The sequence below is a fragment of the Cupressus sempervirens genome, chromosome 3, assembly GCF_028749045.1.
Source record: "Cupressus sempervirens isolate cs-2001-9-10 chromosome 3, ASM2874904v1, whole genome shotgun sequence".
In the NCBI taxonomy this organism is placed as follows: domain Eukaryota; kingdom Viridiplantae; phylum Streptophyta; class Pinopsida; order Cupressales; family Cupressaceae; genus Cupressus; species Cupressus sempervirens.
In genome coordinates, this window is record NC_143120.1 from 804,133,222 (window position 1) to 804,160,522 (window position 27,301).

At 33.2% G+C, this 27,301-nt stretch overlaps 1 pseudogene; it reads right to left on the bottom strand.

Annotated features, from left to right (window-relative positions):
* Positions 1-3,774: 3,774 nt before the first annotated feature.
* Positions 3,775-4,036, bottom strand: LOC149569242 (hydrophobic protein RCI2A pseudogene; annotated as a pseudogene).
* Between the last annotated feature and the right edge of the window lie 23,265 nt (positions 4,037-27,301).

The window sequence follows — 27,301 nt, forward strand, 5'->3', positions numbered from 1 at the left end:
TTACTATTGATTTTTTTCCACAAGTTCCTTTGAGTTTTGATTAAGTAAAAAAAAGTTTTGAAAGGACTTGAAACCTTTTACAAAGGACAAGAAGGATATAGCAATGAGGATCTTAAAAAAACTATGAAAAACTACCTGACAAATCAGAGGGACACACCAGAGTTCCCAACAAGAGGGCAAACAGCCCAAGAAGCCACAAACCATTAAGATTTACATTTTGGTCTAATCTTTTGTGAACATAAAGATATATCAAATGAAGGTTTGGAGGATTTGCCTTTTTGTCCTTTAACTAATGTCCAACCATCCTCCACCTTCCCAACAACCTTTTGCCAATCCCACTAACCCCAAAACCCCCATATTAGGAGAAGTACCAGCAACAGTGTTCTGGACAGAGTCAACAACAGAAAAAGGGATAGCATCAACATTCTGACTCAAAGCTGCCAAAATTTTAATTTTTTTTCCACAAGTTCCCTTAGAGTTATCCCTAAAATTCTATTGCAAAAATTTGACACATTTTTTGGTCTTGTTGAGATATAAAAATGCCCCAATTTGGGGATTCTACCAATATTTTAGCAACGTCCCAAATCAGAGCATAGGTTCTCTCTTTCTACCTTTGCATCCAAGTAGTCTCATTCTTTTCGTAACGCTAATTTATAATTACAATCCATAATGAATTTGGATGTAAAATCAAATGAAAATGTTTAATCCTCTTTTGATTCAAAGAGGAAATGCGAAGAAACAAAACAACAAAGAGGCCCACCAAATTGAAGCTAAGTTCTGTGAGAAAATTAAAAATTTGTATGAACTTATAGCTGAGATAAATTATAAGCATTTTATGAATTTGAACATTGCTAGAATAAAAAATGTCTTATTTTCTATATTTAGAAAATTAATTAATTTAATGAAAGACCTATATAATTAATAATGAGTGTCTAACAATATAAACTTGCTCAAAATTATAATGTTCGTGATATTAACCAAAATTCTCACTCGTGAATGAATGTAATAGTAATAACTACTTCTAAGTGTTAGGCTAACATAAGCTCGTATTTAAAATGGTTGGTAAAATGACAATAATTTAAATAGTGGTAAAAGCATTTAAACTACATTTAAAATAAAGAAACTACATGAACTATGTTTTAGAATCTTACTAGCATGAACAACTCATACTCACTCAGTCTAAATATGTTTGTTGATTGAACTAACAATAGGCAATTATTGCACTTAACTAGTGATTAATCTTTTGTATTTTTTAATTTAATTTGAACTTAAATTTTTGTAATGTTTATTTGTGAGATTTTTAATTTCTTAAATTCTTAAAATTATTTTACTTGAACTTTATTAGGGGTAAGGGATTTTTAGGAAGCATTACAAGATATTAAATAAAGGAAAAGGTAAATAAATTTTTTATTAGATTAAAATTTATCAAAGGCCAACTAGTATAGATGCCACTATATGGCACTTGTATATAAAAACTAATCTTAGAAAAAATCATAGAACCTACTCTTTTATTTAATTGATTTACTAGTTCATGCTTAAACTTCATTACTATGCCTTTTGACACTAGCCAAAGTTTTTATAAAATATCAAATTTATTTTGACAAACATTGCCAACATTCTTTTTTTTTTTGCAAGGCGCATATATATTTCCAAATGTAGTTTTATGTGTTTAGCTGGAGATTCCATGATTGGCATTAACTAAGTAAAGTTTGAAGCCTTCAAATTATAGAATGGGATGAGCGCTACCATCCATGTACATGCAAGAAAAAAATGTATTATATGTTCACGAGTCCTTGCTTCTCCAGAGGCACTAACTCCATGACCATTGGGTATTGTTGACATGACTCAACTAGATTAAGGGAACAAACTTGTTCTCCATCACACCCCAAATTTGCAAGTAGATAAGCTAGTTTGCCAGATACGATCCATAATGTATGATATCCCCCAATTTAACAAAGTCTTATCGAGGCAAGCATTGATTGCAATCATTGAATCATCCTCAATGTACACATTCCTATACCCATCCACATTCGTATACCCACCCTTCTTAGTCAGAATGCTCGGGCCTCTACTATGTTATTAATTATTAGTTCAGGGAGGAATGGGGGACTTTATGGCTTTCAATTGTCCTCCATGATCCTTGATGCATACACCAAAATTCTTATTACTCACTTTTTCTCTACATTTTTCAATTCCAGAAGTGAGATTTGTGTTTATAAATATCACGTCTGACCAATCAAAAATAAGGATTTTGATTCTTATAAATAATTTAAAAAATACAAAGTCCAAAACCTAGCTCCTCAAATACCTGATTTAAACCTTGTATATACTCTCTTCCAAAATTCATGAAAATTATAAGCATATTTGCATCCAATCAAATTGTTAGTAAAACCAATTATTAAATCTACAAATTTAATAGATTTAATGAATTCCAAAACAAAGTGGAGTAGATCCAATTGTGTGGTAAAATGCAATAGACCCAATTCAAAAGGAGCTCTAATGATTTCATCTAAAATTTAGATTTAGAAAATTCCATAACAATATTTGTAAGTTTAGTGAAATTATATTGTGCACCTTTATGAACATGCTAATGCACTATATAATCTGAAAAGATAAAGATTCATGAATGATTGTCACGATTTCTTCCAATGGTATTAACGTTTCCTTCCTAGAGTGCATCCAAGCTCCATTATCGCTCCTGCAAATGATGAGCACCCCGGCCTTTAGGTTATTATTTCACAACTTTATTATCATTAACACATTGGTTATCCTCTAAATCTCGATTTCCACAACCTCATTCTATTCAAACACAATGTGAGAAAGCAAGCATGAATTAAAATGTAAGAATCAACTATTGTGTAGTCTTTACCTCAAGATGTACAAGAGATCTTATGAAAATGTAAGAAAATATTGATATGTCTAATTGCCACCGTTCTGTCTCCTTTTAACTTTATACTATCCTCTCATTCAAAAAATAGAAAATTAGACTTTAAAATTTTAGGATTGTGCCTCAAAATTTAAAGCAATACAACTTTTGTAATTAAAAAATTTATATACACAAGAAAGTGAGCATACAAGCCACCAATACAATAGTTATTCAGATTCAACTCAATGAAGTGTATCTAAACATCTCATCCCCTTCAATCAATTTTGTATCCAAAACAATCTTGAGCTCCAAAACTTCCTAAGTGAATTGTATTTGAGAAAAAAAACTAAAATATTCCACGCATACCACTAAAGGATCTAGTTTGTTAGGAAGGCATGTATGTATCTAATTGATTAATAGATTATGAAGGCATTATGTATAAGGAAGAAGAAGATTGTTAATGTTATGAGGATGAGGAAGATTGTTAAGGTATTATGTATAGGAAGAAGATTGGTAATGTTATGAGGAAGTGAAAGATTGCTAATGTTATGTTGGTGGATGTTATTTTTTAACAAAAATTTAACAGACTATTTACTCTTTATTTCTCACAAAGAAATCATAGTTGAATGATATAATTCATGTCCTTCTGGCCCTCTATAAATAGGTGTTTTGTAGCAACAAAAAGATTCAAATCATTAACTCAATTGACATTTCAAATTAAGTCATTAATAGAATTGATATTTAAAATTGTAATTCAATAGTTATTCAACTTATTAAAACAATTGACATTTCAAATTTAAATCATTAATACAATGGTTATTCAAATTCAATAGATATTTCATTTGAAATTATTATACGGTTGACATTTCAAATTCTATTTGAACGTAAGGCTTACAAATATTTTTTCGTCAAAAAAGAACATAGATAGCATATATAATCCCCAGAATAAGGCCCAAAAATGCAAGCAACAATTCAATCCAAAACTGCACCTTCAAATCCACAACAATTACCCACATAAATTCATGTTATACAAATAGTGATTATAAAAGAAAAATGGAATCCCAAGAAATGGGGAAATAAAAGACATACTCTACAACCATATCTCAAAAAAGCTCCAAGCGGAGGAATAAATATTGAGAGTAGCACATCAACACATGTTGCAGTCCCCATTTTTTTCACTTAAAAATTTGGTTTATTATTGTAATTCATTTCCATGAAAATGGTGATAAAGGGAAGATGGATGTGAAATATAAGTAGAGGAAGATGCACTGCACACGTGTGGAAAATACATGGACACGTGGCAGCAGTGGATGCAAAGATTGACACATACTCAAGTTCATTAGGATAACATTTTTTAGTATCATTAGACTTTATATTTGTTGAAATCATTTATTAAATTCTTTTAGGTGATATTTGTGGATTTTACAATGAGTAATTTTAAGGGAGAAAACATAAAATTGGAAAGGAATAATTTTTATAGTTCAGTATCATAAAATAGAACAAATGTAGTGTAAAATAGTTTTATGAAGTTTGATTGTGTATGCATTTTCTATCATAATGTCATTAGGATAAAGGAGAGCATGAGAGAGAGAAAATAATGTATCATTGTGTTGGTGAACAAATTTGTCACTTTGATAGTTTTACTTGAAACTGACCCTATTCACCTTGTGGAGAGTGACAACTGTGCCAATAGTTGGAGAGATTGAAACTGATCATTACTAGATTACAATCTTCCTCTATGTTTGAAAGGGGCAGCTCCCTCATATGATGGGTGCATTTGATTTTTCAATAAAATGTATTCAAACTTAAAGGTTAAAGAGAAAGCTACTAATGATGAATGCACCAAATGACTTCATAGCTTTTTTGAATTAACATAAACCACTAATAAGAATGATCAAGAACTACACTTGAAGGCTAGCATAAGCTTAGTGATGATTCAATGGTTCACTAACATCTACACCATACTGTGAAAACATTAATTACAACAAAAATCAACACCAAAATAGTTTAGACTTTGGAGAAAAGAGAATACAAAATGCACGTTCCTTTATTTCCTTGTACAAAGAACATAAGAAGAAACTAATTACAAAGACAACCTCTATACATACTTTTCAAAAATTGTCTTACCATTGAAAACATAAGTGTTCCCTTATTCCAAATTCCAAAAATTCCTCTATTACATTGAGATTCATGAATTTATAGCCATTCTAGCTTAACTAACTTTTTAGGTTTGTAATCACCTAAAAAGTTAGGATTTGGACATTGGGAATGCATTTCACAACCAACTCCAACCTTTTATGAAGTTGAAGCATAACATCCTAACTTTGGCTACAATAAGTGAGACATGTCAATTTTAATATAAGATAATCTTGACTTTACCTCATAGAATTTGATTCAGTGAAGACTATGACCTCCATTTCTCCATTTGAAGTGTTGTGTTTGTGGAGGTGGTAGTTTTGTTCTCATTCATGTCACTTCTCTTACTTGACCTGCTATGGACTTGTATCTCATTTGGGATATAGCTCCCTCTTTACATGAGTTATTCTACGATGATAGTGTCTCCAATGAAGAAACCACTAGAGTGTCAAACTCTACAACTATGATTTCATAGTTTGCATTGAATTCCTATTAGATGACTTTGAACTCTAATACTAGGTAAAGGTGGTGAAATGTTCACTTGATGGCGACCAATTACATTTGCTCAAAATTCTATAGAGACTTCACCAAGTACACATCTTTGACCATTCCTTTACTTGAGATGACATCCTTTATGGCATTTTGAATTATCTTCTGATATGCTATGCCCCTTATATTAACATTTGATAATTAATTTTGACATGCAGTTTTATCATAGAGGAATCAATTGATATCAATAGGAATCCATATGTTGGACACTTTTATACCAATCCAACTCTTCCTTGCCATGTTTTGATGTAGACATCATTAGAAGCATCTTGGATGTTTCTATCATGGACACTCACATTGAAAACACAAACCTTAGGTTTGTCATTTTATAGTCCTCCAATCCTAATACCATGAACATGGCTACGATTGATGTTATAAATTTGGATGCCAGAGGAACTTGTTTGTATAGACACACAGTTGTCTCCACAAGTAATTGAAGAATGATGGATTTTGACATCACTATCTTCTTGAATAGAAATACCATCAGTGTTTGGGCTAAATGGTCTGTGTGAGTCATTAGCATGCTCTCTAAGACTTCAATTTTTCTATACCCAATGCTTGAAACTGTCATATGTGCGTGGGCATTACATCAAATGGTTCACTTGCATGATCTATGCTTTTCCATTCTAAGCATTGATACCTATATAAATTCCATAAAAGCTAGCTTGATTTGGGTGAATGCATTGCAATTGATTTCCCTCTATACGAGCTGACTATAGTATTTGTCTTCATAATTGGAAGGTGGAGAATGTTATTTTGAAGACTTGTTTCATAAATATTGGCACAATTATAGGTAACAATGAATATAATATCAATTTATTAAACTTCATCACCCATTTGGATATACTAACAACATTGTCCACGTTGCTGTGTGTATTTGATTTGGCTTTAATTTTGCATTTGATACTTTATAAACAATCTTCAACATATCCTTTACACTTGTAACTTGCATTCAATGAGGATTTGTGTCAAATAGTTTGTGTGCCTACTCTAAGCTCTATCAAAAGCTATAGATTTGTGAGGAAAAAATTTGACCAAATGGTTTCCATGTCTTGTTTATACTTGTTGCTATGTTGGGTTGACAAAATAATGCCAAATAGTTCACTTTCCTTGTCTATACTTTCATTTAACTATGAAGGCATCAACACTTAACACTTGGCTACATTTTCTCAAACAAGTCGTGAGCTTCATATTTTGGCATTTGGTCTTCTTTGACAAACATACAACTTCACCAAGATTTTTGCATCTTTATATCCATGAGTTGGGAGGAACCATTGTCATTTTTCATACTATGATTCTCAGTTGTATATGCTCTAGAAAACATGGAAAACTATTGCACACCTATAGATGTCATGAGCTTTTCCCTCAAGATTTGTTTTATATTCTGCAAAAAGATGAAAGGTGCTATATCACTAGCTTACTATTGATTCCTCCATCTTTTCACCTCTCTCCAATTTCATAAACTACATGTGCATATCTTGGAATTCCTTTTAAAGTTTTTCTATTTTGATGAAATTCCTCATTTGAGAAGCATAGACGAATTTCTCACAAAGATAGTGATTGAGCCTCACACCTCCAAATGAATTTTCTTCAAAGATTTCACAAGGTAGCTATTTTGAATTGCTAGTTTGGGTTAGGATTAGGGAAAAAAGTTTGAGTACGTGGAGAGAGAAAAGGTTTTAGTATGGGGAGAATGAAAAGTACAAGGAGAGAGAGAATTTTGAGTACGTAGAGAGAGTATGGGGAGAGAGAAAAGTTTGAGTACATAGAGAGAGGTAGTATGGGGAGAGAAAAGTTTGAGTACGTAGAGAGAGGTAGTATGTAGTGATACATGATTTTGAATATTTGGAAATTAACCTCTCTCTCTCTCTCTAGAATTAATTTAACTAACTCTCGAAGTAAAATATCTGGGTAACAAAATGTCATTATCTATTCTCTCTTGCACTCTCCTTCATTCTTAAAAGTTGTTGATAAAAAATATGCACACAATCAAACTCCAGAAATTTGTTTCACTTCTAATAGATTGTGAAAGTATAATTAGTTCAAGAAAGATAATGTTAGAATTATGTATCACTAAGATAATAAGATATTTTTATCAAAATTGACATGATTTAAAATGATGATATGGAAGAGAGAAAAACGTACAAAGAAGGGTGTCAAAATTAAAAGAAGGCTTTACAAAGAAAGTATAAAGTCTTGCAAAATATAAAGTCTTACAAAATATATATCCATATCCCAACTTTGTAGATTTTTATGTCTCTATTTTGAATTATAAATTAATTAGACCATGTAACTAGTCTATAGATAAGAAGAGAAGAATTTATCAAAATAAAGTTAAAATGTGTGCACCCACTAAAAATACATGCCATAAGCATTAATTCCTTTTTTTCAAGTTGTCATTTCTTTCTTTATTCAAATTTCCTTTAAGCATTTCTTTCGTGAAGCATCGAGTATCAGATTCATTTTAATTTTAAATGAATAGTAACCTTGTGTTGTAGTTATTTAAGTGATTTTTGTTTAAGTGTGCTATTGGTTAACAGTTTGTCTCCCTTAATTTCAATGGCTTATATCTTGACTCTTAACGTGCCCAATAGTAAATGGAAAACAAAGTGGCTAATAAAAGAATGGGTCAGTGTAGTCATCTATCGAAGACCCCTGAATTGAAAGGTATAGCTCCCTTTAAATGCAAGATTTGCAATGAATGTGATTTTTTAAGTTTTTGGGGCATGCTCTTAACCAGAGAGTAGAAAAGGAAAAACTAGATTACTTAAAGCTTCAAACAATGTAGGCAAATTTCATATCTAACTCCTAAAATGCAATCTATTCTATCTTAGATGGAAGATTGAAAACATGCAAGACTACCTACCACAACATTAGAGGAGAGAGAGTGATTAATTTAGCAATGCCCAAATTGCTAGAATAATTGAAATTTGACAATACCTAGATTGTCCCCTTTTTAAAAAATGTACATGAACTAATGTACCCAACACAGGGGAATAAAGTATCAAGGAAAGTAAATCTTACAATCCATCGACATGAAAGGAATAAAACCAAGTTTATTTGCAATCATTTTTCATTTACAACACATTCATTCCAAGTACTATACCATAACTAAGTGAACAAAAAAATTATAATGTAGACTCAGAGTCACACACAGTAGTCCTAGCTATAGGGGTTCGCCCACAAAATAATATCTTATTAATTTCACAAAAAGTTACATATATAGGCCTTTCCAAAATAGCCAGTTACATTCAATGATTACATTGTAGAGAATCTTTGAATAGAGGAAGCTAAAAAGAGGACTTGACAGGTCATCATCCATTACAAAGTTTAATCCTATTGCCAAAAATGATTACAAAAGAGAATTTGAGAAAAGAAGAGAGAGAGTGATAGGTGTCTGAGAAAGTATTAGAGCATCAAACTTTCTTTGGGGTCACAACCTTAGCTCTATATGCTTTCATTGCATCCATTACTTTATCTAGTTTGTCGACAGCTAGGATTATGATGTTATTAGCTTGAATCATCTAGTAGTCATGCATCTCTGTCAGCTCTTCCACTTTGACGACCTTTGATTGGAACTTTTTTGATGCTCATATTAGGATGGAATCTACTGCTAAATGCTCCTAGATCTTTGATACTTGGAAGTTAACTAGATCAGTGGTCTCATCGAAAAATGATAGGAATTTGGCTTTCATTCGCTCGATGTCCACCAATTGACCTTACTAGATATATATGATTCCACATGCAACACCTTTAAGTAATCAAAAATCTTTTCAATAACCTTCTGCACTAATCATGCACATCTTTAAGCTCATTTTCTGATCTTATAGAGCTTTCCACTATGAACTCTAATGATTTCTTCCAATGAAGCAATTGTTGTTGACTTTTTTTGAGGATCCTGTGGGTCATGGAAATGTTAGCCTTCATATCTATCACCTCTTGCACAAGGCCAATTTTCCATCAGTTTATCTAATGCTTTGGGCATGGTAGTTTCATGACTAGACACTGCTTCCCTCAACTTGTCATTATCTAACAATAGATTTCCAAGATTCTCGATGAGAGGAGGACCTTGAGCCTTCATTTGATGAATCCATGAGCAACCAATTTGACCAAGTTGCCTTTCCTATTGTAGCTTTAAAAGATATTTCTTGTTATCTTCTACACTTGGATCAAAGGTACTAGTAGAAGTGCTCCCAAGTGTAGCTCTTATGTAGGCTATTAGTTCTTTATTTAAGACCTTGAGTACCTCTTTCTTTGCCCTTAATTCTTCCAGTCTATTCTCTATCTTTTCATTGGTTCTTTTCCATATATTAACCATGGAATCATGCAAGAGAACACCAATGTCAATCAGTTTGATTTGAAAGTCATTGGTAGTGATCTCATGGAACTTGCTCGAAGGATGAGGGATGCATATAGGAGCTATCATCTACAATATCAAAAACATCAATAGAGACATTATATAACTTAATTTCATCAATTGTTAGCCTGGACCAATACCTCTCCCTGGTTTGGTATTCGTTGTGACATCTAGCCCAATAATCTTCAATATCTTGAATATATCTATGAACATATCCCAGTTTCAAATGATCTCTTACAAAATTCATCGAGTCATATTAAGGTTTGAGTACCTCATAATCCACTAGTTTGATCTTGTTCTCAAAACTTTTAACTAGATTCCAATCATAAGATCTAAAAGCATAGGAATAGGGTCCAACCACTATTGGGAATGAAATTATGGCTATTTTCTTTACATCAGAATACAAGATGTTCACTTGTAGTATTTGTCAACATAATTCAACAAGAATGATCTTGTCCTAAGGGTACCTAGGGAGCCTTTTGGGAAACCCATCAAAAGTACCAATCTGTAGGTAGGAGAAGCTTGAGAATTGGATGAAAGAGCATCCAAACTAGGCTATAGGCAAAATAGCTTTTGGTGAAAATCTTCACTTAGGGTAGCCTTGCAATTCCCAACACAATCTCATAGTGAAGGCATCATTTACTTTCACATACTCTTCAAAGCTCCTTTAGACCTGCAGATGAGGGTAGAACTTTTACATACTCATACTCTCATCATAGTCTTCGATTTTGGAAAGACCCAACTACATGTGATACTTGGCTAAGGCATATATTAAATATGAGGACATATAGAAATGTTTGAATGCCTTAACTAAATTTAACCATGAGGCAAGCTCATCAAATATGATTTTGGCCAGTCATTCAACATACCTTTGACACATATGACTTGCATCAAGAAGAAGTGATGCTAAATGAAATCTAGGATTTCTTCCTTTCCTTTCAATCTTAGCAATAGTGCCACGGATTTCTTTTTTCAAATTGGTTTCAAAAAGGGTTTTTGACATTTTTCTCTTCTTTCAACAAGGTGTTTAGAACTAGGTTCTCTGCATATCCTCTCTTCTGAAAGTCTTCTTTTACATTGAACATAGATGTAGAGGATCTTAAATAAATAACAAAGTATCCCTCCTTCACTGGCACACAGAATGCAAATTGCATCAAGGCCTTATTTATCGAGAGAATGATAGACTAATCAGGAAGTAGGATATGCTTTGTTTCCACATTATATCTCTCAATACACTCTCTTACTAGTTCTAGAGTCTTCACAACCATCTGAAGTCCAATGACTTCCACTAATTTTCTTTCCTTCAATTTCTGGGTGATCGGGTGGATGGGCTGAGAATTAAGCCTTCTATGGAGATCACCTAAGTTGTAGAATTTGAATAAAGTATCAACAAGATCTCTCAATTCACTTTCCAATCCTAGAAGTCAATCATAACCTACTACTCTAATTTCCATTTTCTTATGATTTCAAAAAAGGTAAAATTGTTCAATAAATAGCCATTAAAACAATGAGGAAGCAAGTTTGAGGAAAATCCTATCAAATAGATGCAAAAATCAGAACATTGGTGCCACACAAAAAAAATTAAACAAAACCAATGATCATAATAGTAAGATTTGCAATAAATTTGATAATTAATGGCTATTTAAAAACTTTATGTTTTTATGTACGTAAGGACCCATGAACCTAGAAAATATATTGCTCTCTCAAAGCGATATAGTAGCATGAAAAGCCACTTACCGAACCAAGGGATTTCAATTTGGTGGAAATTCCCTCATTTCCTTCAGAATGAGGAATAGTGATTCACACAATGGGTATGTTGAAGATCATGGTGTGCCAGAAAGTGGTGATTTGAAAAAAGTGAAGTTTGACAACATCTGAAAGCATTTCAAAATTTTCTTTGACTTTTTTCCACCCATCCTAATACCAAGGCTAAAAAGTTTAGGTCAAGCCTTTTTGGGTATCCAATCAATAATCGGGAATCTAATTTCATATTGGATGCCCGATATGATATCGATATCTAATATGAAATTGGATACTTGAAACCTATGACATAGATTTTAAAAAAAAAAACATGAGAGCTATTTTGCATTGCATTTTTTTGAGTTTTATTATTGTGCTCTGTTCGGGTATTGGATTTCCAAATGGGTATTGGATAAAGGTAATTTTTTTTTCATATTTTTTAATGATTTGAATGAATATTATTATAAATTAGTTATTTTAAATAGAATTTGTTAAAATTAGGTTTTTTTAATAGAAATTGGTAAAAGTTAGGTTGTTTTGAATAGAAATTATGTTTTGGAAATTAATAGGTATGGCTGACCTAAATGGTGATACTAAGCTAGTAAAAAATGTCCCTCATAACCCTCCACCAAATGATCTAGTACCCCCTCAAAACCATTCACCAAAAAATCCCTTACCCCCTCAAAATCCTCATCAAATTGAAGATTTGATAATTGAAAATCTCACCAAACTGAGGGTTTGGCAAACCACATATAGCAATATACCTGGATTGGCTCCCATGTTATCCATGTTAAACACCATAGTGGATAATAGTGAAACACTTACCAATAAGCACAATGCTACTCTTCACTGGCGTGAGGAAATTCATGCCATGTTTGATGATGGTTTGGATTATGATGAGGTTGCGGCACTAAATATAACTAAAGATGATATTTAGCCTTTTTGTGGACCTAAAAACTAGTAAACAAGTAGAATGCACGAAGCCCAAATTATCAATTAAATCATGCAAAAATGAGGCTATGTGTGCAAACTTTTGGTATCATTGGTGGATGGTTTTTGACATCCCTCCACACAAAAAATTAGAGGTGTTGTTCTATTTCATTAAAAAATTGTATGCCAAATTTGTGTTGCACCTCAAGGTGAACTATTGGACCATGAGGCCCAACATGGGTGTAGGAGAAGAAGCTCCTTAGAATAGACCCTTTTCCCAGTGGAAGAAAGCTGGCACTTTTGTCCCCCCTACTGATGAATCCCACCCTCCTCTAGTACAACATATTGTTATTATTGCAGAGGCTAGCTCTCAGATTATTAAAGCCATCCATAGATATAATAGCCTATTGATATCCTAGGCTAGGCTAGTATTGCCTCCCCATGTTGATGATGCTAGCATGAGTTCATCATTAGTGAGCTCATCACATGTTTGTGTGCCCCATACTTACATAACAAGAATATTTTTCTGGGTCCCATAGGTGATCTTTCTGAGTATCAGTTTGTATTTGAGGAAGATACACCAGACACACGTATAGAGGCTACACACCCTAACGTAAGAGAGGAGGGGCATGTAGAGGCATGAAATACTTTTGTGTCAGTATGTGTATACATTTTTTTTTATGACATATGTGATTTAAAGTTAATATTTATAATAGAGTAATTTTAACCCATATTGACTTATACATGTATGTGATCTTGATTCATTTTTAGTTGATGACTGAGGAGGAGCTTAGATAGGTTGATAATATCATGTTCTCAGCTATTTAATTTTTCTTTGAGACATATATGGTACATTATGTTGTGTTCTCATTGTTTTTCTATTTGATATTGGAGCATATATGGTTTATAATATTTGTTCTCTCTTGCAGGTATCACTTGTCAGTGGGGGGCAGAGTCGGGGGGGGGGGGGGGGGAGGTGAGGCACAACCCATTGACAAGGGAAAGGTAATTAGGTACTTTTACAGTTATTAAATATTGATATATTCTTGTAAAAATCTTATGGTAATGAAATTTAATTACATTCTTTATTGTACAGGGTGTGGCTACTGGTGATGAGTCTAGGCAGATTTAGCATCACAGACCCTCTAGCATTTCCATTCGCAGTGAGAGCCCCATCATATGTATAAGTATCATATATTTTTTATTTTCCTTATTATCATAAATAAATTCAAAATTAATTTCTATGATATTAACAACTAGTATTTTGTATCTCACAGGAAACACATAGTGCATAGGAGTTTGGATGGCCAAGTTTTGTATCTTCGCTAATGCAGCCATTATATCCAAAGGAGGAGTCAACAGAGGTAAGTTGTAGTTTGAATTCTTGATTATAAATTATAGATTTAGTATGATATGAATTATAATGTTATAGTTTAATTTGTATATTTATCTGACAAACATACTTGAACATATATAGGCCAGAATCAACAAGCTTCAAGCATTGCCAAGGACATATGAGAGGACTCCTAATAGGTGTAGGAAGTCGACAAGAGAGGTATTTATGATGAAAGTTTAATAATATAAATATTCATTAAAAGAATGATCATTATGCATTTGAGTAATTCAATGTTAGATACATAGAATCATATAAATTTAGTAGTCTAACTTTGGATTTTCTTTTTTCTTTTTTTTTAATGTAGGAGGCATTTGATCCACCTAATGTAGTAAAGAAGCTGCATTTTGATCATCCACCAACAACATAAGATAGTATAGTTGTTATAGCATGCGTATTTGTGTAATTTTTGTAATTTGTCTATGGATACATGTATTTTGACTTTTTTTTTTTCATTTATGTACACAATGATATACATATTAATTTAGCATAGTATTGTTCAATTTATCATGGATGATGTGTATTGTTCATGTTTATGGAATATCATTCATTTTAATCATGTTTTTTATATTTGATTCAAATGAAATAATTTTTGAATAAAAATTTAACAACCTTTATTATCAAATTTTGATGCAATGTTTAATTTGAAATGATCTCTGTAATCCCTTAAGATGTCACTATGGTTCACCCGCCTAAACACACTTAGAGCACCTTGGATATTCTCCGGTACGGGGTGGCTGCGAATGATGGAGGGTGTCCATGGATAGAAGAAGAGTCTCACTAGGGTTCACTTGCCTATCTAGAGCTCATGAAACTGATGATTTGATGCCAAGATAAGCAATTTCAAAGTTACACAGTGATGCACCTATGAACTGAGGCACACTGCAAGTTTTGGCATCGAGCGAGATTGATGTGCTGAATCCAAATGGAATGTGATCTCTCAAATATGATATAGGTTATTGTAGGCCTTGGCATGACTACCTTGTATAATTTGACATTTCATCGATAGCCCCTACAAGCTCCGAGTTACAACCCTCAAAAGATCGACCCCGAAATGCACTTAGAGCACCTTGGAGACTCTTCGATATGAGGTGGTCGCGATCAATGGAGGCTCATCGCGGATAGAAGAGGAGTATCACTAGGTTTCATCCACCTATCTAGAGCTAATGACACTCACAATTCAATGCCAAGATTAGCAGTTTCAAAGTTACACAATGATGCACCCATGAACTGAGGCACACTACAAGTTTTGGCATCGAGTGAGATCACTGTTCTAAATCCAAACGGAATGTGATCTCTCAAAAATGAGATAGATTACTATAGGCCCTATCATGAATTTATTATAACATTCAATATTTGATTGATAGCCCCCATGAGTTTTGAGTTATGACCCTTAGAAGATTGACCTTGAAACACACTTAGAGCAGCTTGGAGACTGTTTGGTATAGGGTAGCCGTGAACAATGGAGGCTCTCCACATCTAGAATAAGGGTGTTACTAGGGTTAAAACACCCATTTAGAGATAATGCCATTTCCAATTTGATGCCAAGATCAATAGTTTCGAAGTTACGTAATGATGCACCTATTAATTGAGGCACAGTGCGAGTTTTGGCATTGAGTGAGATTGCTATGCTGAATCCAAAGAGAATGTGATCTCTTGAAAATGAGATAGGTTATTGTAGGCCTCAAAATGAATATCTTGTAACATTTAAAGTTTCATTGATATCCCCCACAAGCTTTGAGTTATGACCCTCAGAAGATTAACCTCAAAATGCACTTAGAGCACCTTGGAGACTCTTCAATATGGGGTGGCCACGAATGATGGAGGCTCTCTATGGCCAAAAAAAGGGTATCACTAGGGTTAAACCAACCAAATGGAGCTAATGGTGCTGATTATTTGATGCCAAGATTAATAGCTTCAAAGTTACGTAGTGATGCACCAATGAACTGAGGCACACTAGGAGTTTTGGCATTGAGTGAGATTGTAGTGCTGAATCTAAATTGAATGTGATCTCTAAAAAATGAGATAGGTTATTGTAGGCCTCATCATGATCATCCTATATCATTTAAAGTTTCATAAATAGCCCCCATAAGCTTTGAGTTACGATCCTTGAAATATCGACCTTGAAACACACTTAGAGCACCTTGGAGACTCTTCGGTACAGGGTGGTCGTGAATGATGGAGGCTCTTTTTAGTTAGAAAAAGGGTGTCACTAGGGTTCACCCACCCATATAAAGCTATTGGCATGATGATTTGATGCCAATATTAGCAGTTTTAAAGTTACGCAGTGATGCACCTATGAACTGAGGCACGCTGCGAGTTTTGGCATTGAGTGAGATCATTGTGCTAAATCTAAATAGAATGTGATCTCTCAAAAATGAAATAGGTTATTATAGGCCTCAAAATGACCATCCTCAATCATTTAGCATTTCATCAATAACCCCCACGAACTCCAAGTTATGACCCTTGAAAGATTAACCTCAAAGTGCCCTTAGAGCACCTTGGAGACTCTTTGGTACGAGGTGACCACGAATGATGGAGGCTCTTCATGGTTGGAACAAGGGTGTCACTAGTGTGCACCTACCCATTTTGAGCTAATTCCACTAATGATTGATGCCAAGATCAGTGGTTTCAAAGTTATGTAGTGATATACCAATGAACTAAGGCACACTACAAGTTTTGGCATCGAGCAAGATCACTGTACTGAATCCAAAAGGAATGTGATATCTCAAAAATGAGATAGGTTATTGTAGGCCTTGTCATGAAATCCTATAGCATTCAAATTTTCATTGATAGCCTCGACGAGATTTGAGTTATGACCCTCAAAAAATTGACCTCGACACACACTTAAAGCACCTTGGAGACTCTTCGATACAAGATGGCCATGAATAATGGAGGCTGTTTGGGGTTAGAAAAAGGGTGTCACTAGGGTTCACTTACCCATTTGGAGCTAATGGCACTAATGATTCGATGCCAAGATCAGCAGTTTCAAAGTTATGCAGTTATACACCTATGAACTGAGGCACACTACAAGTTTTGGCATCGAGCGAGATCATTGTGCCAAATCCAAATGGAATGTGATCCCTCAAAAATGATATAGGTTATTGTAGGCCTCTACATGGCCTTCCTATAACATTTTATGTTTCATTGATATCCACCATGAGCTTTGAGTTACAACCCTCAAAATATAAACCTTGAAACACACTTAGAGCACCTTGGAGACTCTTCAGTACGGGGTGGCCACAAATGATGGAGGCTCTTTATGGCTAGAAAAAGGGTGTCACTAGGGTTATTACTAAATAATAACATTATTTTTTACCTCTCTCAAGTTTTTTGCATTGGGCACAGTGTAAGTTTGGTGTTAGTATGTATTAAAATCATCATCTTTAGGTCCCTCCACATATTTTGCATTAAGTAAAAATATCTTTGTTTCTTACATTAAATCAAAAAGTTTACATTTTCAATATCTCAAGTGTTTCATCATTATTACATCAATACACAACTATCAAAAATCATAATGTCAAAAATTGTAGTATCAAAAATAGAATAGATTTTTCTTCATTCTTCTCCTTATTTAATTTTTTATCTTCATGCATGGCTACTCTTCATGATGTACGTGTTGGATATAATTGATTAATTGTGTATTGTCCTTGATGTTACACAAATGTCATATCATTATCAGTTAGTGCATACTGAGCTCACTTGGGTAGTGAAGATAGTTTTCTATATCTACCAAGTGTTTTTGTGTTTGCTTAGTTTAGAAGGCAGTGTCTATCAAGTTAACTCAGGCGTTAAAGGAAAGTTTACAGAAAATGAGTGTTAACCAAGCTTCCTTGGTTAATGAAGGAAATGTTGGATGGAACTAGTGTTAACTAAGCTTAGTCAGTTACCAAAGGATATTTGTGAATATGCAGTGTTAATAGAGTTCACTTGGTTAAGGCAAGAAAATCATTTTTGAGTTAGTGTCTACCGAGCTGGGTCGGCTAACAAAGGATTTTTTTATTTTGAAATATTGAATTTAATTAATTTATCTATTGGTTCTAGCCAATTGAGGTGATGAATATTAGTTATTCTAAGTTGTATATGATCTGACTTGACAACATGAATGATATAAGTACAAGGTCAAGTTGAGAATTTGAAAATGTGTAAGAGTGTGAATGCATGGAAGTTTTTGAAGATCTAATGGTGCAACAAGGAAGTGAATCAGAAGGATAAGAAGAATATCCTTATGAAGCTATAAAGAAACATGTTCAATCAAGAAGGATCATGTACAAGCCTGAATAGAGATCTATAATACACAATTTAGTTGCATCAGAAATCAGATAATCTCATTGTTACTCTTTAACCATTGTAGTAGTGATATAAATCTCTTAATAGAGTTGGCTTAACAACTATTTGTAAAATCTCTAACAAGGTGGAAATTCTATTGAATCATCTAAAGACCTCTAACAAGGTCACTCCTAACAGGATGATTAAATCCTTTAATAGGGTCACAGCTAACAGTGTGCTTTGTAACCTTAATAGGGTTGGCTTCTAATAGGGCTCACTTTAGAAGACTAAAAATAGTAACTAGTTGCAATTTGTGGTTTTCTCAAATTGGGTTTCCACATCAAATCCTAGTGTCAATTGTGTTCATATGTGTTTGCATCTATGTTAAAATAATTTTAATCACAAATAACATCTAAGATTTTCATGTCAAGTACTTACCAAGCATATTCAGTATTTATCAAGTTACGACATTTTATGTGTGTTTGTCGAGCATCAATAGTATTTAGTTTTTAGAGTTTATTTTTTATTGACATCTAAAGGGATTTGGGATTTATTTTAGTGGTACTTGATTCACCCCTCCTTTCTTAGTTACTCCTCTTATATTTCCAAAAATTAGTATCAGAGCTTTTGGTTCTTGTATAGAAGGTTTCAAGGACCTAAGCTAAAGACAAGGATGTCTTACAAAAGATGAATTCCCAAGTTGAACAGAGATAACTTTGCAACATGGAAAGGACTTATGAGGTTACATTTGGCTACCATTTCTGATTTAGGTTGTAAATATCTAGATGTTGAATAAAAGACTCTGAATGGAACATCATCAGTTGAAGATAGTGCTAAAGAGAAGAATCATAACATCATGATGATTGATATTGCATTTGCTCTAAGTTATGCTAAATTTGATGAAGTAAAAGATTGTAAAATAACTCATGAAATGTCGACCAAACTAAAAGAAATTTATGGATGAGATGACAATGTAAAAAGAGCTAAGGCTAAAAGTCTAAGAGGTCATTTTGATCAGATGAAAATGAGAGAAGATGAGAACATTGCAAAATATGTGGAAAGAATCAAACCAAGTGTGAGCACAATCAAAGCATCTAGAGGAGACATTTAAGAAAAAAAAGTTGTGAGAAAGGCACTTAGAAATCTTCTTCCTATTTATTCAATTAGAGTGTCTACTATTCAAGAAATGAGATGTGATCTAAATAATAAAATATCTTTTGATGCTCTAGTTGGAAGATTGATAGCTTTTGAGTTAGATAACTTTGATAACTATATTCCTAGCTCAAAAGGCATTGAGTCTTCATTTGAAGCTAAACTCTCACTCAAGGAAAATAGTAAGAAATCAAAGTCCAATCAATTAGGAAGAGAAGAAGAAGAAATATAATAAAGCTCAGACAATGATCTTAAAGTTGTTGAAGCCCTACTTGCAAGAAAGTATTCCAAAGGTAGAGGAAAGTACAAAGGTAAATTTCCTCTAATCTGTTGGTGAAGAAGTTGGTCACATTTTTGCAAGGTGTCCAAAAAAAGAAAACAAAGATGATGATAAAAGAAATAAGCACAAAGGCATGAAGGATTCCAAGAACTACAAGGACAAAGGTAAGAAATCTTTTTTAATGGATAAAGACTATGATAACAGTGAAGATGAAATGGTATATATTACAGTAAAAGATGAATCTGATAATGAAGGAGATAAAATGGTACTTATCTCTCATGCTAGCAAAAATGATATATGGATTATTGATAGTGGTTGTTCACATCATATGAGTAGAAAAAAAATAAAATTTGAGCAGATGGAATATTATGATGGAGGTAGTGTGAGATTTGGAAATAATGAACCTTGTAACATAAAAGAAAAAGGATGTATTTTTTTGACAAAAGGAACTTGTATGTGACAATGCTTATTGGGTTGAAGAACTAAAGCATAATCTATTGAGTGTGGCATAGTTGAATGACATTGGATTCAAGGTAGAATTCATGGATGGATAGGCCAAACTACTAGATGGAAAAGGAAATCTGGTTGGATTTGGTAAGCAAACAAAAGGTAATCTATTTTATCTTGATCTTAGTGAAAGTTCATGTTTTATTGCTCAAGTAGAAGAAAGCCGATTATGGCACAAAAGATTATGTCATGTAAACTTTGATAATCTAGTTAAGATAAAAAACATAAAAGAGTAAGAGGTATTCCCAGTTTGAAGAAGCCTGATATGGGTCTATGCAAAAATTGCGAAATTGGTGAGATGGGAAACACTAGTTTCAAAAGCAAGAACTATCAGTCGAAAGAAGTATTAGAACTTGTGCATAAAGACTTATGTGGACCTATTGTAATAGAGATTTATAGTGGAATTTTTTTAAAAATTCTTTTTGTTGATGATTATTCTAGAATGATGACTATAGTGTATCTAAAAGAAAACTCCAAAGCTTTTAAAAAATTCAAGTGATATTTGACAAGAGTAGAAAAAGAAACTAGAAAGATATTGAAATGTTTAAAATCAGACAGAGGTGGTGAATTCATCTCCGATGAATTAAATAATTTTTACATTGAAAGAGGGATCAAAATACAAGTATTAGCCCTTGGTACTCCATAGAAGAATAATATAGTTGAAAGAATAAACAGATCCATCATGGACTGTGCAAGAACAGAAATGATTGAAAAGAGTGTTGTAATCAAATACTAGAAGGAAGCTATCAGCACTGTTGTTCATACCTTGAACAAAGTACAATTGAAGAAATATTCAAATCAAACTCCTTATCAACTATGGTATGGCTACAAACCAAATTTAATTTACTTGAAAGTATTTGGTAGCAAATGTTATATCTTGAAAGAATTTAGAAAAGGAAAATTTGATTTCAAGGGTGATGAAGGCATATTTTTAGGATACTCCTGCATAAGTAAAGCATACAAATGTTTGAATTTTTCTACTCATAAAATCATAGAAAGTGCACATGTGAGAATTGATGAGTTTCCAGAAAAGAGTGAAGAGGAAAGCAACAAAGATCCAGAGGATTATAGAAGATTTGTTTTCTAAGAAACTGATACCCTACCAAATCTATTTGAGGAAAAGGAAGCTTCACCCCTCGAGTCACCAAAATCCCTAATAGTTACTGAGTTGTAGATAGTGCAACCTAAGTCACAGTCTGAAGTACCCAAGTTGCAGTCAGAAGCTACCAAGCTAGTTCAAACTAAGATTGATGGACCCGAGTCATAGATAGTGGAACCTGAGATAGATACTAAAGTTGAGGATCAAAATAGTGGAACTCATTCCAAATCCAAAGAACCTATGTTAGCAAGATATGTGGCATCATGCACCTAATTAGGTCATTGGAGACAAATTTGATAGAGCAATGACACGAAGCAAATTAAAAGGTACATGTTTACTTGCTAATTTTGAACCTAGAAATTTTAAAGATGCTCTAGATAATGAAAGTTGGGTTGAAGCAATGAATTAAGAAATAGAAAAAATAGAGAAGAACAAAACTTGGGCCCTCATTCCTAGACCCAAGGTTAAAAATGTAACTGGCACAAAATGGGTGTTTAGAAACAAGCTGAATAAAGATGGAAAAGTTTTCGCAAACAAAGCAAGATTGGTGTGCAAAGGCTATTCTCAAGAAGAAGGTATTGATTATGGTGAAAATTTTGCTTCTATTGCAAGATTAGACAGTGTTAGAATTCTACTAGCATATACAACACACAAAGGATCTAAAGTGTATAAAATGGATGTTAAATCTACATTCTTGAATGGAATTCTTAATGAGGAAGTCTACATTGAACAACCATAAAGTTTTGTAGATCCTAACAAAAGAGACATGGTCTACAAATTACACAAAGCATTATATGGTCTCAAGAAAGCTTCTAGAGCTTGGTATGAAAGACTTCAAGTACTTTCAAAGAACAAATGATAACAATAGTTTGTATATCAAAGAAGGACCAAACAAGAAGATTGTGTTGGCAGAAATATTTGTTGATGATACCTTATTCACAGGAAATGATGACTTATTGAAAATCATTTTTAGAAGAAATGAGTAAATAATTTGAGATGTCTATGTTTGGAGAGATAAAATTCTTCGTTGGATTTTATATTCAATAGAACAAATATGGTATATACATTAGTCAATACAAACATATCAAGGAGATACTAAAACAATTTAAAATGGAAGATTTAAAACCAATTGGAACCCCTATGTCTACTAGACATAATCTTTCCAAAAATGATGATTCAAAGGAAGTAGATCAGACCACATATAGATCAATGATTGAAAAATTATAGTATGTAGTGCATACAAAGCCTAACATTGCATTAGTAGTTGGCATGTTGGCAAGATTCTCAACAAATCCCAGAGAAATCACATGATGGCAATCAAGAGAGTCATGAGATATCTAAAAGGTACTAAAGACTATGGCTTATGGTATAATCTTGGAGGTAATTTGGACTTAAAGGTGTTCATTGATGTTGATTGGGCATAAAGTATTCATGACAAGAAGAGCAATACTAGTAGAGCATTCTTTCTTGGTAAAAGACTAGTGTCTTGGACAAGTAAGAAATAAAATTGCATCTCTTAATCCATAGCAAAGACAAAATATGTGACAATATCAATTAATTGTTCTAACATTGTTTGGTTCAAACAACTATTGGAAGGAATGAAGATAGAGATCAAAAATCCAGTAGTCATATATTGTGATAACACCAGTACAATCAATATATCAAAGAATCCAAGAATGCATACCAAAACAAAGCACATTGCAATAAAATATCAATTCTTAAGAGAATTAGTGAAAGATAAGGAAGTTAGAATGGAATATGTGAACAAAAAAGAACATATTATAGACATATTCACCAAAGCATTACCTAAGGATGCATTTTTGTATCTAAGAGGTAAGCTAGGGGTCATTGCTCTATCTGAAACTCACTAAATGAAGTTTAGTGATACATCATCCAAAACATGTTGAAGATCAATCAGTTGATGTAGTATTGACAAAGGCATATTGCAAATGAATCAGTACTTAAGGTACATTGATATTAATAGAGTTGTTGTCTTTGGCATGTGTTGTCAAAGAGGTAAAAGGTTACTATCATATCTCATAAGAAAATTTGATTAGAAGGAGAAGTTTTCTGTAAGAGAAGAAGTATGCTATCATAGAGATGTCTATGAGGGAGAATGAACTTGGTAATAACTGTTGATAGAATTTTTTTGATAGAGGGAGAAACTGAAGATAGAAAGAGTTCACAATGATAGAGAAATTTCTCATAGATAAAATTTTCATTGTGTTATGACATGTCATGTTGCCATCAATGCCAAAGAGGGAGATTGTTGGATACAATTTATTAATTGTGTATTATCTTTGATGTTACACAAATGTCATATCATTACTAGTTAGTGCACGTCAAGCTCACTCGAGTTGTCAAGACAATTTTTTGTGTCTACCAAGCATTCCTATGTTTGCCTAGTTTAGAAGGTAGTGTCTATCAAGTTAAATCAGGCATCAAAGCAATGTTTATAGAAGATGAGTGTTGACCAAGCATACTCAGTTAATGAAGGAAATGCTGAATGGAACCAGTGTTAATTAAGCTCACTCAGTTACCAAAGGATCTTCATGAATATGTAGTGTTAACTAAGTTCACTTTGTTAACACGAGAAAATAATTTTTGAGTTAATGTCTACTGACCCTGGTCAGCTAACAAAGGATTTTCTCATTTTGGAATATTGAGTTTAATTAATTTATCTATTAGTTCTAACCGACTAAGGTGATGAATATTAGTTATTCTAAGTTGTATATGAGCTGACTTGACAATATGAATGATATAAGTATAAGGTCAAGTTGAGAATTTGAAAGTGTGTAAGAGTGTGAATGCATGGAAGATTTTGAAGATCTAATGGTGCAACAAGGAAGCAAATTAGAAGGATAAGCAGAATATCCTTGTGAAGCTGAAAATAAATATATTTGATTAGGAAGGATGTAGTACAAGCCAAAATAGAGATATACAATCAAAAATTTAGTTGCACCATTCATTAGGTCATGTCATTGTTACTCTCTAACCATTGTAGTAGTGATCTAAATCTCTTAATAGAGTTGGCTTAACAACTATTTGTAAAACCTCTAACAAGGTGGTAGTTCTATTAAATTTTATAAAGACCTCTAACAAGGCCACTCCTAACAAGGTGATTAAATCCTTTAATAGGGTCACAACTAATAGTGTTTTTTGTAACCTTTAATAGGGTTGGCTCCTAACAAGGCTCACTTTAGAAGAGTGAAAATAGTAACTAGTTACAATTAGTGGTCTTCCCAAATTGGGTTTCTACATTAAATCCCAGTGTCAATTGTGTTTGTATGTGTTTGCATCTAAGTTAAAATAATGGTAATCATAGGTAACATCTAAGATTTGCATGTTAATTACTTACTGAGCATATTCAATATTTACTTAGTTACAACATTTTATGTGTATTTTCCAAGCATTAGTAGTATTTAGTTTTCAAAGTTTATTTTGTACTGACATCTAAAGGGATCTAGGATTTATTTTAGTGGTAACTGATTCACCCCTCCCCTCTCAGTTACTCCTCTTATATTTCCAACAATACCTACATTCCTATATCATAAAAAATATTAGTAACTAATTGTATTAAAGAAGATAATCATCAGTTCACCAAATCATTATGAACAAAAGAACATAAGTAAATATTCCTAGTTGAGTGTTCCTGTACGGTCCTTTTTCTATTTTAGAGTTTCCAATAGGGCTTCATGATCAACATTAGTAATACTAAAAAGTTATTTTACTTTTGGTATTCCTTGATTATTCAACAACTTCACATTTGTTTCTATAATAAGATGTGAATATATGAAAAAAAAATTTGTGCTTTTGATAGTCTTCGAATGCAGGAATTCCATTCCTTCTAAGTAAGTATGTCTGTAGCCATGTTCTAGCAACAACAACTGCACTAGTAGGATATGTGAATCCATCATCATCTGTGATCAATTGTGCAAGATTTTTTTACCTCTTACGCAAAATGCTAACCAATAATCTGATTTCTCATCATTCTCCTATGGTGCAACCAATGCAAAGACATGGACTAATTGAAGAAAATTTGATAGATGTTTATGCTCAAGTGAACTTTCCATGTCATCATTTCTGATAGAGGTTATGATAGACAATAGAGTAAGATAATATGGAGCCCATGTGTTCACCCACTCACTCAACTCATAGTGATCCCAATCACATTGAAAACAACTAGGACAAAAGAATGCTAGTTTTTATGTCCAAATAGTCCATGTACTAGAATCAAAGCTCTAGAATGAATGCATTTTTTATGAGTCTTTAACTATAGCACAATCTTATCTATCACCTATGGACCCTTCCTTAACCAACCAAAATAACTTGCATTTATTGAATCAAGAGTCCACCCTTATGGTAATGCTAAACTACACCAATCAACAATGCTACGAGCATCAAGAAGCTCTGCTCCTAAAATCTTCAATTTCTCCTTAACTAGAGTTCTCTCTACACGTGCCCCTGCTCCATCATGTTCCCCTTTCCCATGGTCAAACTCAAAAAAACTCTAAATATGAGGTAACCCCCTCTCTATGTGTGTCCTACACAACCAATTAAACATGCAAGCATTCTTGAATTGATCTATACAATTATCTGACCAAATGATATGTCTATCATAAGCAATGTCATGCTCATGTAAGAAATCAAAATAATTCTCGAAACAATGTTGCACAAACTCGTGAGAGTAAAATCTATCATCACTCATGTAAAAATGGTACTCTCTAATAAAATTTTGATTATCTTTTGCAGTATTAGGGGCATGTCTATATGTTATGTGGACAAAAATAGCAATCTAAATGGAGCTATAATACTAAGATTATGTCTCATTTTGAGGCTACAAGGTGTAGTTCTCTACAAAGTCAACAACTGATATAATAGTGCCAATAGGAAAAGTCTCCTTACACATTCTAAATTGTTGATCCAACCACTGAGACCTATGACTATGCCTTGCATACTTGTAGAAGATATTTGTCTTGAAATCTAAAATATAAATAGCCACACTAATTTCTTTTGCAACCAATTCACATCTAGAGCCCTCACCCGCACTCTTCAATGTGTATTTCACCATTTCATATACCATTTTTAAAACTATTGTCCTCCCAAGATCTTGTTCGCATCCCTCATGGAAACATGAGTCAAACTTGGATAAGTCATCACATTTTGAACACTTCTCATTTAACCAAGAATTTCTATAAAAGAAACAACCATCAACTCTACAACATAAAAATTGATCTAGCAAGTCTCCTTATGATTTTGGAATCCCACTAGCACCATAGTTCTCCAACATTTCTTTACTGTGAAAAGTAGAATGGATGGAGCGTAATAGTTCATCTTGCATAGAAAACTCGACATGATATTTGCAATAACATGTATTTTGAATTTTAAGTCGCACACAATAAAATGGGTACAAAGATTCAAAATCCCTTTGTGATATATGTAATCTTTGATGACTCTCTCTAAATTCTTTGAACAACATATTTTGACTTACCTCCAAATAATATTTAGGATGTGGCATGCAATCTCTAATGCATTTTCTCAACTTCAACACGTCTTTAGCATTGGGTGATATTCTAGAGCTAGAGTGCCAAAATAGTGTAATTTATTCTTTCACATCATTAGATAGCTTCTTATCAAAATGTGGTCCAAGTCTCCCACCAAAAGCCCATGTATTTCATTTTGAAGAGGATCATCAATTATCTCTTGTCTACTAAGTGCTCTTCTTAAAGTGGTATGATTTAGGTTTAAGTCAATACAAGTTTGTCTCATATATGTACCCTTTCTCAAATGACGACTTATCAAAGAGGTTGTAATAACGCTTCGAAAAGCTCTCTTATCCTTCTCCCTGCTATTTTGCCCACTACTATTGAGAGTAGTAAAAAGATTCTTCACAATAATGGCATTTCTTTCCAATTTTTTGTTGACACAAATCTTTAATTTGGAAAGCATAGGTCTCATCTTTTGCATTTTTAATAAGTGCATAAAAAGTTGACAATGCTCCACCACTATCTTGTTGTCAAAAA